Raw genomic sequence first — 14,520 nt, forward strand, 5'->3', positions numbered from 1 at the left:
GATGGTGACACCTTGCAAAATGTCCATATTACAGAGGAGGAAGTGCTGGACATCTTAACACGCATAAAGGTGAATAATTCCCCAAGACCTGGTCAGGTGTACCCCAGAACTCTGTGGGAAGCTAGCGAAGTGATTGCTGGGCCTCTTGCTGAGATATTTGTATCATCGATAGTCACAGGTGAGGTGCCGGAAGACTGGAGGTTGGCTAACGTGGTGCCACTGTTTAAGAAGGGTGGTAAGGACAAGCCAGGGAACTATAGACCAGTGAGCCTGACCTCAGTGGTGGGCAAGTTGTTGGAGGGAATCCTGAGGGACAGGATGTACATGTATTTAGAAAGGCAAAGACTAATTAGGGATAGTCAACAAGGCTTTGTGCATGTCTCACAAATTTGATTGAGTCTTTTGAAGAAGTAACCAAGAGGATTGATGAGGGCAGAGCAGTAGATGTGATCTATATGACTTCAGTAAGGTGTTCAACATGGTTCCCCATGGGAAACTGATTAGCAAAGTTCGATCTCAAAGAATAAAGGGAAAACTAGCCATTTGGATACAGAACTGGCTCAAAGGTAGAAGACAGAGAGTGGTAGTGGAGGGTTGTTTTTCAGACTGGAGGCCTGTGACCAGTGGAGTGCCACAAGGATCGGTGCTGGGCCCTCTACTTTTTGTCATTTACATAAATGATTTGGATGCGAGTATAAGAGGTACAGTTAGTAAGTTTGCAGGTGACACCAAAATTGGAGGTGTAGTGGACAGCGAAGAGGGTTACCTCAGATTACAAAAAGATGTTGACTAGATGGGCCAATGGGCCAAGAAATGTCAGATGGAGTTTAATTCAGATAAATGCGAGGTGCTGCATTTTGGGAAAGCAAATCTTAGCAGGACTTATACGCTTAATTTTAAGATCCTACAGAGTGTTGCTGAACCAAGAGACCTTGGAGTGCAGGTTCATAGCTCCTTGGAAGTGGAGTCGCTAGTAGATAGGATAGTGAAGAAGGCATTTGGTATGCTTTCCTTTATTGGCCAGAGTATTGAGTACAGGAGTTGGGAGGTCATGTTGCGGCTGTACAGGACATTGGTTAGACCACTGTTGGAATACTGTATGCAATTCTGGTCTCCTTCCTATAGTAAAGATGTTGTGAAACTTGAAAGGGTTCAGAAAAGATTTGCAAGGATGTTGCCAGGGTTGGAGGATTTGAGCTATAGGGAGAAGCTAAACAGACTGGCGCTGTTTTCCCTGAAGCGTTGGAGGCTGAGGGGTGACCTTAGAGGTTTACAAAATTACGAGGGGCATGGATAGGATAAATAAACAAAGTCTTTTCTCTGAGGTTTGGGGAGTCTAGAACTAGAGAGGATAGGTTTAGGGTGAGAGGGGAAAGATATAAAAGAGACCTAAGGGGCAACGTTTTCACACAGAGGGTGGTACATGTATGGAATGAGCTGCCAGACGAAATGGTGGAGGCTGGTACAATTGCAACATTTAAAAGGCATCTGGATGGGTATATGAATAGGTAGGGTTTGGAGGGATATGGGCCAGGTGCTGGTAGGTGGGACTAGATTAGGTTGGGATATCTGGTCGGCATGGATAGGTTGGACTGAAGAGTCTGTTTCCATGTTGTACATCTTCATGACTCTAATTCCCCTAAGAATCCATTATGTTTCAGTTTTTCTATATTCCAGTTAACACAGACCCAAGTTACTCAGCTGCTTCCCACAAGACAGTCCCTCCATATGTGATATCAGTCTTGTGAATATTCTATGAAATGCCTCCTTTGTTTGTCTTTCCATCGATAAATAACTCAAAGTGGTTCACAGTGTTCAAACTGTGGTTTAACTAGAGCTTTGAATAGTTTCAGCAAAACCTTCCTACTTTTATATTCCACTCCCTTTGCGATGAGGCCAGCATTCCATTTACCATCCCCATTACCAGCTGAACTTGGATGCTAGCTTCTTGTTATTCATAGAAAATGACTCGCAAATATCTCTGGTCTGTAGCTTTCTGCAGTCTTTATTTATTTCAGTAATGTTCAGCCATTCTATTCTTACTGCCAAAGTGTATAACCTCACATTTTCCCATGGCATATTCCATCTGTCAAGTTTTTTGCCCACTTACAACCTGTCTTCATTCTTCTGGAGATTGTTTGTGTCATCATTGCCACTTGCCTTTTGACCTACTTATGCAAACTTGGCTGCAGTACATTCACTTTCCTCATCCAAGTTACTGTTGTTGACAACTTGCTCATTCGAGTTAGTTTCAATTTGACAACAATTGTATGCTTATCTTTCACATCTATATAGAATTTCCTGGCAACCTATTAAAAGGTTCCTTGTAGAAACTAGACAAGATTATAGATGGAGAAACAAAAATAGAAATTGCAGGAAAAGCTCAACAGGTCCGGCAGCATCAGTGGAATGAAAGTAGAGTTAATGTTTCAGGTTCAGTGACCCTTCATCAGATGATTATCGAAGGTGCTGTTAACAAACATTGGCATGACTGTGGAACACTGACGAAATATTATTTATTTCTATGGAAATGTGACTTAATGCCAGAAAGTTATAAAGCTTGTCTTCAAAACAAATAAGGCTGACATTCAATTGCACATTTTTTCAAGTTGTTAACCCATTTATTATCACGAAATTAATGATTTTTTAACACACACAAGAGTTTAACAGGAATATTTTATTAAAGAAGGAATACAGCTTTATATATTACTTATATTTGATGGTGATATTTTTAATTCAGACTTAACAAAATAATTTAATATGAGTTAACTGCAATAATTAACCAATCCAAAAATCTAGGCTTACAAATCCTCAGAAACACTTAGGTAAGAATTACAAAAAGTTTGCGTTTGTGCATTTTCCCAGAATTGGAAGAACTCCAAAAAAATACATATTTAACAAATGTTGCAGCCTGCTTGAAAAAAAGAGTAAGGATTAGCTCAGCAACTACACACACATTAGTTTAATTTCAATGGAGGCAAGTTTCTAGAAGCAACAATTTTAAACAAAAGTAATGGTCACTTGAATAAAAGCAAGTGAATTAAGGAAGAGCAGTTTGGATTGTTATAAGCAAATCATGTTCATCAAACTTGCAGAGGTTTTTGAAGAACTAACAGAGATAGGGTAATGTTGATTGTGTGGTCTATTAAAAGACAGTTGATAAAGTCCCCTTATGAGCTACTATATATTTCACAGAATTCAATGGACTATAGCAAAATGGAAATGAACCTGACTGACTGATGGGAAACAGAGTAATGATTCATCAATGTTTTTCACATTGGAGGAATATGTGTAATGGAGTTCCCTAGGGCTGATGTTGGGATCATTGCTCTTTCAGATATTTATTAAAAACCTAGACTTGGGTGTATACGGCACAATTTCCAAACTTGTGGATGATATATCACTTGAAAGCATACTGAAATAAGTGGGAGATAGTGTAAAACTTCAAAAGGACATGAACAAGTTGATGGAATGGACGAGATTCACGGGATGGACAGAATTGATAAAATGTGGGGCTAAAAAAGCACAGCAGGTCAGGCAGTATCCGAGGAGCAAGAGAGTTGACATTACAAGCAGGAGACCCGAAGAAGGGTCCTGCCTGAAACATCTACTCTCCTGCTCCTCAGATGCTGCCTGACCCGTTGTGCTTTTTCCAGCGCCACATTCTATCAACTGTGACTGTCCAGCATCTGCAGTCCTCACTTTCTGCGAGTCAATGGATGGACAGTCAAGGAGTAAATCCAGTTCAATGCAGAGAGGTATAAAGCAATATACTTTTGTGGAAAGTATATGGTGAAAAGTTATTTAATGAAAAAGAGTGCAGCACTAGAAGGATGGGATGTACATGTACTGAAATCATTGAAGTTGGGAGGACAGATTGAAAAGTATGCAATATCCCAGACTTTATTATCAGGGATTTAAGATATAAGAGTAAGGAGGTTATATTAAATTTGTACAAAACATTTATTCAGCTTCAACTGGAATAGAGTTTCCAGTTCTGGATGGTGCACATTAGGAAAGATGTGAAGACATTTGAGAGTGTTGAAAAGATTCATAAATACTTTTTTTAAGGAATAATATACTTCAGTTATGAAGGAAGATTGGAGAATTTAGGATTGTATATAATGAAAGGATATTCCCATTGGTGGAGGGATCGAGAACATGAGAACACAGGTGTAAGGTATCTGTCAAAAAAGATGCAATGACATCATGAGCAAAATCTTTTTCAAGCAGTAAGTGGTTCAGATCTGGAATGTACTGTCTGAGAATGGGATGAAGATAGGATAAACCCAGGTTTTTGAAGGGAATTGGATTGTTATTTGAAAAGAAAGAATGCACAAGTACTGATGGAATTGCTTATTCAGAGAACTGGTACAGACATGGCAGGCCAAATGGCCTCTTTCTGTCCGGAAACATTTCTGTGATTCTGTGAACAATTTTGAATATTGGAAGTAGCTTCATTTAGATGGTCATTGTACAATACCTGAAGCAATTCGTGCTCCTTGATGGATAAAACAAAAATAGCCCTCTTTTAATGCAGACTGAGTGGAGTGAGGTAGGATGGGCAGCATAGGCAGAAATGAAAGCAGAAAGCAACCCAAGCTCCTCACATTCCGCCAGATACCCCACCTCCCAAAAAATAACCCTCCCCCATACATTCTCCAAAGTTGGAGGGGATGTCAGCTTTACACAGGGTCACAGCAAGCTGGGTTGGTCAAGGGTGTTTTGCTGTCCACTGTGTCGGGTGAGGTCCAGCAGGCTGAGATGAAGGGCCAGGTCAAATCTGGTGATGGGGTGCTGCGGGGTGTTCAGGTTGGAGAATCGGATTGGGTCCAACAGCAGGGGTTGTGTGAGGGACCGTTGGGGATTGTCGACTCAGATCAAACATGGCGAAGCAGATTTGGATTCCAGCGTGTTTCAGATTAGGGTGTGGGGGCTGGTCTGGGTTAAGTGTGTCTAAGCCACATATGGGATCAGTTGAATAATTACTCAAGAAGTAGAATATGTATTTAACAGTATAATTTTTCCTAAGTAACTATTTGACTTAATTTCATGAAAACTCTTCAAAGTCTCCAATGTATATGGAGACTTTTGGAGGGTTTCTGGTCTAGAGGAATTGCCCAATGGAAAACTCAATTCCCTGGGCAAATCCTTTGAAGATCGCTACAATGGGGATTTCCCAGGAGTCTCATACACAATCCCATCTACACTGGAATAATACATGTCTAGTCACATAAATTCTAAACAAATGTCCCTCCATATTGATTACACTGGCTCAGGATAGTCTACACTGTGTTCACACAGACTTTAGCTTTACTTGCATGACTGCACAATTGCCAGAACAATATAATGTTGCAACAAGACAGTAGCTCATTCTTCATAGCCCTTGATAAGCATTATGAATAACAATCTTGTTTTTACTTATTAAACTTGATTACATGCTGTCAGTCAGAAATAGCATAAATTTTACAGTGCATCATTGAAACTAGTTGGCACCTGTGGCAAATGTGTCACTGCAAAAATACTATAAATCATACCACTGATTTGGCTCCACAAAGTAAGTAATTTATCACCTCAGTTATGGATAACTGAATACAACAATTTCAACCCTGGTGATAAGATGCTGCAGTTTCTTCAGAATCTTTTCTTTAAAATGATCATTTTTATTTCTGTTGTACCATCTGCTGTAACAGTTGTAAAATATGTGATTCCTGTTTATATAATATTGTATAAAATTAACAAATGAATAAATGACAGTCGAATATGGTCTAGTTGCAAATCCTTTAATAAGTCTCCAGAAATGAGTCACGTAACATATGCACTCCATTTATCATGATGTTAAGAGCACAATATTTTCATAGTGATAAGCTGACACAAAATTTATAAACAAAGAATCGCTCTGCCCTGTATTGTGGAATCTTGGTGTCATTTGAAGGACAACAAAAGGGAATTATAATGTACCAAGAGCATTGAGTATTTTGCGAATACAAAACTGGAAATGTTGGAAGTACAAACCAGGCCAGTTCACAGGTCTGAACACATAGCTACGTCAAACTTTGATTTTTTTTTTTGCTTGCTCCATCTTATCTTCCTTTTGTCTTCTCATCTTGCTGTAGGTTAAGTATAGAGATGAATATGGACATTTCTGCACAGGACGTGAATGGTCAATACATTTTGGGCACCTCATTAACATATTCATGCATCCTGCATTTAATATCATTGGCTCATTTTTCCTGATATTGCTTCAGCAACATGAAATCCAAGATAGTTTGTGTTGTCAAATGACATCAATTTATGGAACTAATTTGGTTAAGGTAAAATGCTTCCCCAACAAGTGTATGTGATTCAATATTCTCTGTTTTTATACCTTTCAGCAACACTTTTCTTGTTTTCTGTCATTTTTGTTTTCTCTGAGAGGTATAGGAACTACTAGACAAGCAAGACCAAAATCCATTCAGTTCATTTTATATTTTTCTGATAGCCATATGATAAAATGGGTGGATTAAGCATGGCAATCAATGGCGAGTAACTAATCTGCAGGTAGCCTAGTCCTGAGGAAAGGAAACCCTCAGGGGTGGAAATCTTTGGGAATTTTAAGTTCAATGTCCCTGAACCTTCAAAACGTGCTGCATTTACGACGTACCATGTGATAAATTATTCAGACACTGCATCTCAAATCTTACTTTCTGAAAAAAATATGCCTCATCTGCATCGATTAACTCAAGCCGATATGTTCCCTTGGCAACCTGACCGCTAGGTTTGCCAATCACTCACTGAAACAATAAGAGTGATTTTAACCTAACCCAACATCAGGAAACGGATGAACCGAGTGAAATATTTTACACTGGTCCTAACTTTATGGCCCACTAAAATCAATGAGGAGCACATGATGTGTAAAGACAGTATTGCACCTGATCCTGTGCGTTTTCTGCCCAGAACTTTAGGTCACTTATATCCATAGTGCTTCTACTGGTTAGGTTTAAGCTTCAAGCCAGAAAGAATGAGAGGTGATCTCATTAAAACATACAAGATTCTGTTAGGGCTTATCAGGGTAGACTTTGGAATACTGGCTTGGGAATCTGGGCACATTCTCAACAGAAGATGTTAACAATTTAGAATGAGGATGAGAAGAAATTTGTTCACGCGAAGTTTTAGTAACTCCGGAATATTCTACACCAGTGAGCTGTACACAATGTATTGTTCACTTTATTTAAGGCTGGACAGTCAGAATTTTGTCCTGTTGGTGAAACAAGCTACATGGGCAATAAGTTAGACAGCAGATTCGAAGCCCCAGCTCTGACATGGACATATTGAATCACAATACGACTAAGGTTTAACAGTGCAGTAAGAGGTCACTCAGCATGTTGAGTCAGCACGGGGATACAGATATCTCAGAAAGGAGCCCAGCAATCTCTTCCTTAGCTTTACACACAGTTCTGGAATACATCTGATCATGGCCCAAGGATTTGTCCCCTTTTATGCATGTTAAGAAATCCAGCAGCTCTTCTTCTTACATATGGACACTTTTCAAGTCATCTCTGTTTATTTCTTGAGTTCCCTCGCTTCCATGTCCTTTCTCCACAGTAAGTACTGATATAAAATATTCATTTAGTATGGCACCCATCTCCTGTGGTTACACACATAGGTGCCCATGTTGATCTCCCTAGTTACTATTTTGCCCTTAATGTACATACAGAATTTTCTTGAATTTTCCTTAACTGTATTTGCCAAAGTTATTTCACGTCCCCTTTTTGCACTCCTGATTTCCCTTAAAGTATACTCCTTTTATTCCATCAGGGACTCACTCAATCCTATTGTCTATACCTCACATATGTTTCCTCCTTTTTCTTGATCAGAGTTACAATTTCTCGAGTCATCCAGCATTCCCCATACCTACCAGACTTGCCCTTCATACTAACAGGAACATACTGCTCTGGACTCTCGTTATCTCATTTTTAAAGGCCTCCCACTTTCCAATCATCCTTTTACCTACTAATTAGCTCCCCTCAATCAACTTTTGAAAGTTCAGTCTAATACCGTCAAAATTGTCCTTACTCCAATTTAGAACTTTACCTTTTTGATCAGTTCTATCCTTTTCCATAACTGTTTTAAAATTAATAGAATTCTGATCACTGAACCCAAAGTACTGACACCTCAGTCACTTGCCCGACCTTATTTTCCAGCAGAACTTCAAGTATTGTTCCTTCTCTAGTAGGTATATCCACATATTGAAGACTTCACCTGACGAAGGAGCAGTGCTCCAAAAGCTCATGATTTCAAATAAACCTGTTTGACTATAACCTGGTATCGTGTGACTTCTGATTTTGTCCACCCCAGTCCAACACCAGCATCTTCATATCATACCTTATTATTCCTATATCTGAAACCTCCTAACGTATTTGCTTCTCAATTTCCTATTGAAGGACCTAGAATACAATCCCAAGAAGATAATCATCCCTTTCTTATTTCTCAGTTCTAACCATACAACTTCACTGGACAATTTCCCAGGAATATCCTCCCTAAGTACAGCTGTAATGTTAACTTTAACTAAAAATTCCACTCCCCCTCTTCTCTTGCTTCCCTTTCTATCCTTCCTGTGACATCTACACGCTGGAACATTAAGCTTCCAGTCTTATCCATTTCTGAGCCACTTTTCTGTAATTGCTATGATCTCCCAATCCCATATTCCCAAACCATGCCCTAAATTAATCTGCCTTACCTACTAAGCCTCTTGTATTGAAGTTTAATTTATCAGTCTTACCTTGTTCTCTACAAAGCTCTTGTCTGCCCTGACTATTTGGCTTGCTCCACTTATCTATTGTACCAGCCTCAGCCTTTTCCCTTTTCCCACTAGTACTTTGGTTCCCGCCACTTCCCTTACTCATTTAAAGCCACGCGGTACATGAGAATAGTGCAATTGATGCAGTTTTTATAAAATTCAGCCAAAACTTCGACAAAGTCCCACATGGGAAACTGATAAAGAAGCTAAAAGCATGTGGGAGCCAAAGTAACTTGGCAAGTTGGATCCAAAATTGGCTTCATAACAGAGGGTGATGGTAGGAGGCTATTTGTGTGACTGGAGGCTGGTGTTCGGAGAGGTACCACAGGATCAGTGCAGGATTCTTGTTGTTTGTGACATACAGAAACAATATAGAGTAGAATTTGGGAGGCATGATTAGTAAGTTTGTGAATGAGGCAAAGATTGGCAAAGTGGTTAACAGTGAGGAAAGAGGTCTTAAGATTACAGAGGATATAGATGGGTCATTCCGATGGAAATAACAGTGGCAGATGGAATTTAATCCTGATAAATGTGAACTGATATATTTGGAAGAAGTACAGGACAAGGGAGTACTGAATGAATGTTAAGGCACTAGGAGTCTGACAGGAACAGTGGGATCTCGGGTGATTGTCCACAGATCTCTGAAGGTTGTCAGGCAGATTAACAGAATAGTGGAGAAGGCATACCAGGACATTTACCTTTATCAGTTGAGGCATAGATTATAAGAGCAGGGAGATTATGTTGGAGCTTTAGTTGGGACAGAGGTGGAGTACTGTGTGCCATTTTGGTCATCACACTATAGGATGGTTATAATTGCACTGGAGGGGTAAAGGAGGAGATTCACCAAGATGTTGTTTGGGTTAGAGCATTTTAGCTACTAAGAGAGTCTGGATAAACTCAAGTTGTACATTTTAGAGCAGAGAAGGCTGAGAGGAGACCTGACTGAGGTGTATAAGATTATGAGGGGCATGGACAGAGTGAATAGAAAGCAACTATTCCCCTTTGTTGAAGGGTCAATAACAAGGGCAGGAGGTGTAGAGTGGATTTGAGGGAAATTTGTTTTACTCAGAGGGTGATGGGATCTCAAATGCACTGCCTGGGAGGGCAGTTGAGGTGGTAAACCTTACAATCTTTAAAAGGTATGTGAATAATCACCTGAAATGTCATAATATTCAAAGTGATGGGCCAAGTGCTGGAAATTGTGGAATAAATTGGGGCAGACTCGATGGGCTGAATGGTCTCTCCTGGGTTGTATGACTCTATGACTTTCCATGTAAACCTGCACATTGTTTCTATTCAATAATGATTTAATTCTACTTCAATGCCTCAATTGAACCTATGTATATCACACTTGCAGGCAGTGCATTGTAAACCTGCACCACTCACAAGATTTGTCTCATAACACTATTATTGGCTTGCACAATGGTGTCATGGTCACAGTAGATAGCCCTTATCCCTCATCTAACGAGGACAACTTGGACAACAGGTACATGAGAGCATTGCAGGATGTAGATGTTATGCCAGCTGCCAGGGTAGTGGGCACACAAGGGGTAACAGTGACCACAGATGACAAGGACATTAATTAAAGGGAAGCTGTTCCTGTTGAGGAATTCCACAGTGGTGTAATACTGTCCCCTCAGTGCCACTTGCGTACTCCCGATAGTACCCTGCATGTGGAGAATCCATTTATGTTTCTGAATTCTACTGCCTAACACTGACCTCAATACTGGGAAACAAACTGAACCAGTGTGGTCTTGTACAGATGGCATCCATCACTCTGCTGATGCATTTGTGGTGCATGAGTGAGAAGGAGCCAATTGCATCAAAGTTCACAGAAGCAGGAGTTCAACACCATACCCCTGAGCCCTCAGCTCCCAATCCAGCACAGTCTTGTGTGAACTGTGCCCATGACTCAGAGCAGCCCACCTTTCTCAGGGTTGAGGACTAGTCCCCCATTTTCTGACCTGGCCAATTGGTTAAATGTACACATGCAGTGTTTTTGCCACTCAGTCAGCTGGCACATGTTGTGGGTGCTAGATTGGCATCTCAGTGTGCCATTAAACAAGATGTCTGTCACACCACCACTTCATCCTGATCATAGCTGCACTGATGAAGGTAACGAGCAGCCTGTCTCTAAATCTGAGCTGAAAATCAAGGTTGCAATATCATTGCCATTAGCTCTGGCTGATGTACCACCTAATGCGCATGACACAGCATGATAAGGTATGGCAGCCAGCTCAAATCACCAGGTTCCTGCTCTAACTTCCATGTCGAGAATTCTCAGCATCTAATTTGCTCTCAGTGGGTGGTAGGATGAAGAGCAGAATATTAATGAGGGGAGCTGAGTTGTTAGTAAAAGCATTAACAAGCAATAATCCCTCCTAATAGGCAATTTACTGCTCCCTAGTGAGTATCTTGCCTTAACTTCTCGAATTTAGTTAAAGGATGCAGTGAGTTTCTCCAGTGGTTGAGATGTGTTTCACTGGAGTTCTTGTGAAATCTCTCACCATAACCCACATCATTCAAGCCCCAATAAGATTCCATCCTCAATGGCTGCTATCATTTTCTGAAAGCATTCCAGTTCCAATGTGTCTCTATGATGCTAATAATGCCCACTTTACCAACACCAGCAAAACATTCTGCAGCACATATTAGATATCAGGCTTCATAAGAATTCTAATGGTGCAGTGCTGGCATCTTTACCTCCAAGCTAAACAGCTTGGGTTCAAGTCTCACTTCTTCCAAAGGTTAAGCACGTTGTTTAGCAATATTTAGTTGTCAAACTTCTTACATTAATGCAATTTATTTTAACCTGCCCTACTTACCTTATTAATATTATTGCTTCATTTATCTCATTTAGTGACTTCAATTATTTTTACAAAAACAGGTTTTATATTTTCACTGATCCACCTCAAGGTTTATTCTAATTATATAAATTCTCTCTTCTATCTACAACGAGCACTCCCTGTATCTAGTTTGAACACTGCCCAGAATTTTAGCAATCCTGCCTGTCAACAGCTCTACCTTATACTTGTTTTGGTACAGTCTGTTCAAGCAGATGTTTTCCCATTCTTTCACAAACTGAAACTCTTGCCTTGACAGCAAAATTTAAGCTGCACATTAATCTGCCTAGTAACCTTCAGCACTCTGTCGGAGTATTTGACTTGGGTGGTATGTCAGAAAATATTTCACTAAGGGCTCTTAGGCTTTGTTTTATGGAGCAAAATAAAGCACAGCTGTCCTCTGGTCTCCTGTCTATCTTATTCCCACTGAGGTGATAAATAATTCCTCTCCTGCTCTCTTTATCATTGTCAATCTGAGATATCAGATTCTCAATCTCTATATCTGGCAGGCAATGCCACATTCATTTTTTTGCGTTCAGTCTGCAATTTGTAGACTGTACAATCGATGCTCTTAATGTGATAACGAACCTCCTACTCGTTCTCTTTTACTTTGCTTCTGCTTCAGTGTAGAGGACATTAGAATAATTGAAAGTAATTTAGCCCCTCAAGCTTATTCCAACCTTTCAGTCGGATCCTAGCTGATCTGAGATTTAACTCCACATATGATATAAGCACAGACATCCTTGCCCACTGCTAGTAACCATTGAGCCTTTACATTGTCTTTTTCCAAATAAATCTTGGTGAACACCAGTGATAACGTCTCCAGGACTATTACTCAATCCCAGTGTTGAGCTCCTTTTTGAATGAAATTTCTTTCATCCTCTCTATAGAAGGATCTCTTTAACCTCTATCATGGGTGGTTCAATTAATTCAGCTGAAAAAGTCATCTCTACCCCTAATCTTTGACGCCCAGTCAATTTCAGGTCTAGGCAATGGCGGAGGATTATCGGCCCAGCAGCAAAAGATGGCACCTGAGGGTTGAGAACTTTGACGTTGGTTGGGTTTGGTGTAGACATCAGTGAAAGTTTGGAGGAGGGAAGACGGCACAGGCTTTGTTGATGGTGAAGAGCTGGCTCAGGACTGATGGACTGTCTTTCCTGTTTTTTTACCCTTTTCTTAAATTTGTTCAAAATGGCACCAAATGAAAACTTTCCACCATTTTTTATTCTATTCTTCTATTAATGGATAATAAATCATCCATTCGTTCACAGGAAATGGCCAACCATTACAGCTACAGAGTCATCAACTGGATTGCAGCTAATGTTAAGAAGGGAATTCTGGAAGTTTGAAACACTGAAGGAACAGTGATATATTTCCAAGTATGGATTATGTGTGACTTGGAGGCGAACTTACAGGTGGTGGTGTTCACATGTAACTGTGTCCTTGCCTTTTTAGGTGCTGGAAATCTGGAAGGTGCTGTTGAAGGAGCCTTGGTGAGTTGCTGCAGTGCTTAAATTAGTGGCTGTGATGCCAATCAATGGGGCTGGTAATGCCAAGCTTCTTGAGTATTGTTGGCACTGCACCCATTCAGGCAAATGGGGAATATTCCATCACACTCCTGAATTGTGCCTTGTAGATGGTGGGCAAGCGTTGAGGAGCAGAGAGCAGCCCTGCTTGATTGGCACTGCCTTTAACATTCACTCCTTTCACCACCAATGTACAGTAGCAGTACTGGGAACCATCTAGAAGATGAACATCAGAAAATGACCAAGGTTCTTTCGATCGCACCCTTCAAACCAATGACCACTTCCATCTAGAATGACAAGGGCAGCAGATATAGGGAACACCATCACTTGCAAGTTCCCCTCCAAGCCACACACCATCCTGATGGAAATATATCACTAATACTTCAGAGTTGCTGGGTCAAAATCAAAATGGCAATGAAGAATGGGCAATAAACGGTGGCTTAGCAAATGACATCCACATCGCACGAATGAAAATAAAAATTCCCAACCTCTGACAAATTCTTGTACTGACACTATTTATATGACTAATCTAGTTTAGTTTCTGGTCAATGGCAGCCCTCAGGAATTTGATATTGAGAGATTAAGTGATGGTAGTGTCAATGAATGTCAAAGGGTAATGGTTAGATCTCTTTTGTCAGAGATGGTCATTGGCTAGCACTTATGCAAGAACGTTACTTGCCACTTATCCAGACAAGCCCAGCTCTTGCTTCATATGGGCGTGGGTTGTTTCAGTATCTGAAGATGTTAGCTATTGGAAACAAAGAAATGGAAGTTCACAGCATGTGTTAATATTGGGAAGAGTGCAACATTTTTAAAAATGACCAAAATCAACTGAAAGACCAAACAGATTTGAGTAACTATCTAATAATGCTGCCAACAGATTCACACCTGACAACCAAATATCAATGTAGGAGATGTTTTAAAATGGAACTCAGCTGACAGGACGATTGCCAATGATTTGAAAGAGTATTTGCCCCAATCTGGAGACATGAATGCAAAAGACCTGTGGATTGGCAAAGAGTCACCCGTTTGACAAGGATTTGCAGATGTTTTGTAACAAAGACTAAAAAAAAGGAAAAAAAAAACTTCCTGATCTGTGACTGTTGCAACTTGAAGGTAAATAGGTCTCTACCTAGTATCTCCTCCTTTTTCTTATCAAGAAAACCGGACCACTGTGCAATAATCTGTCCCGTAGCAAGCAAAGTATTGTGCTTGTGGATCAAAGAATTATGCGTTTGCATGAGGTACCATGACGTTGTTATATAGTTCTGACAGATGGAGTTTAATTTAGATAAATGGGAGGTGCTGCATTTTGGAAAGGCAAATCAGGGCAGGACTTATACAATTAATGGTTAAGGTCCTGGAGAGCATT

Source organism: Chiloscyllium punctatum, chromosome 1, assembly GCF_047496795.1.
Source record: "Chiloscyllium punctatum isolate Juve2018m chromosome 1, sChiPun1.3, whole genome shotgun sequence".
Taxonomy (NCBI): domain Eukaryota; kingdom Metazoa; phylum Chordata; class Chondrichthyes; order Orectolobiformes; family Hemiscylliidae; genus Chiloscyllium; species Chiloscyllium punctatum.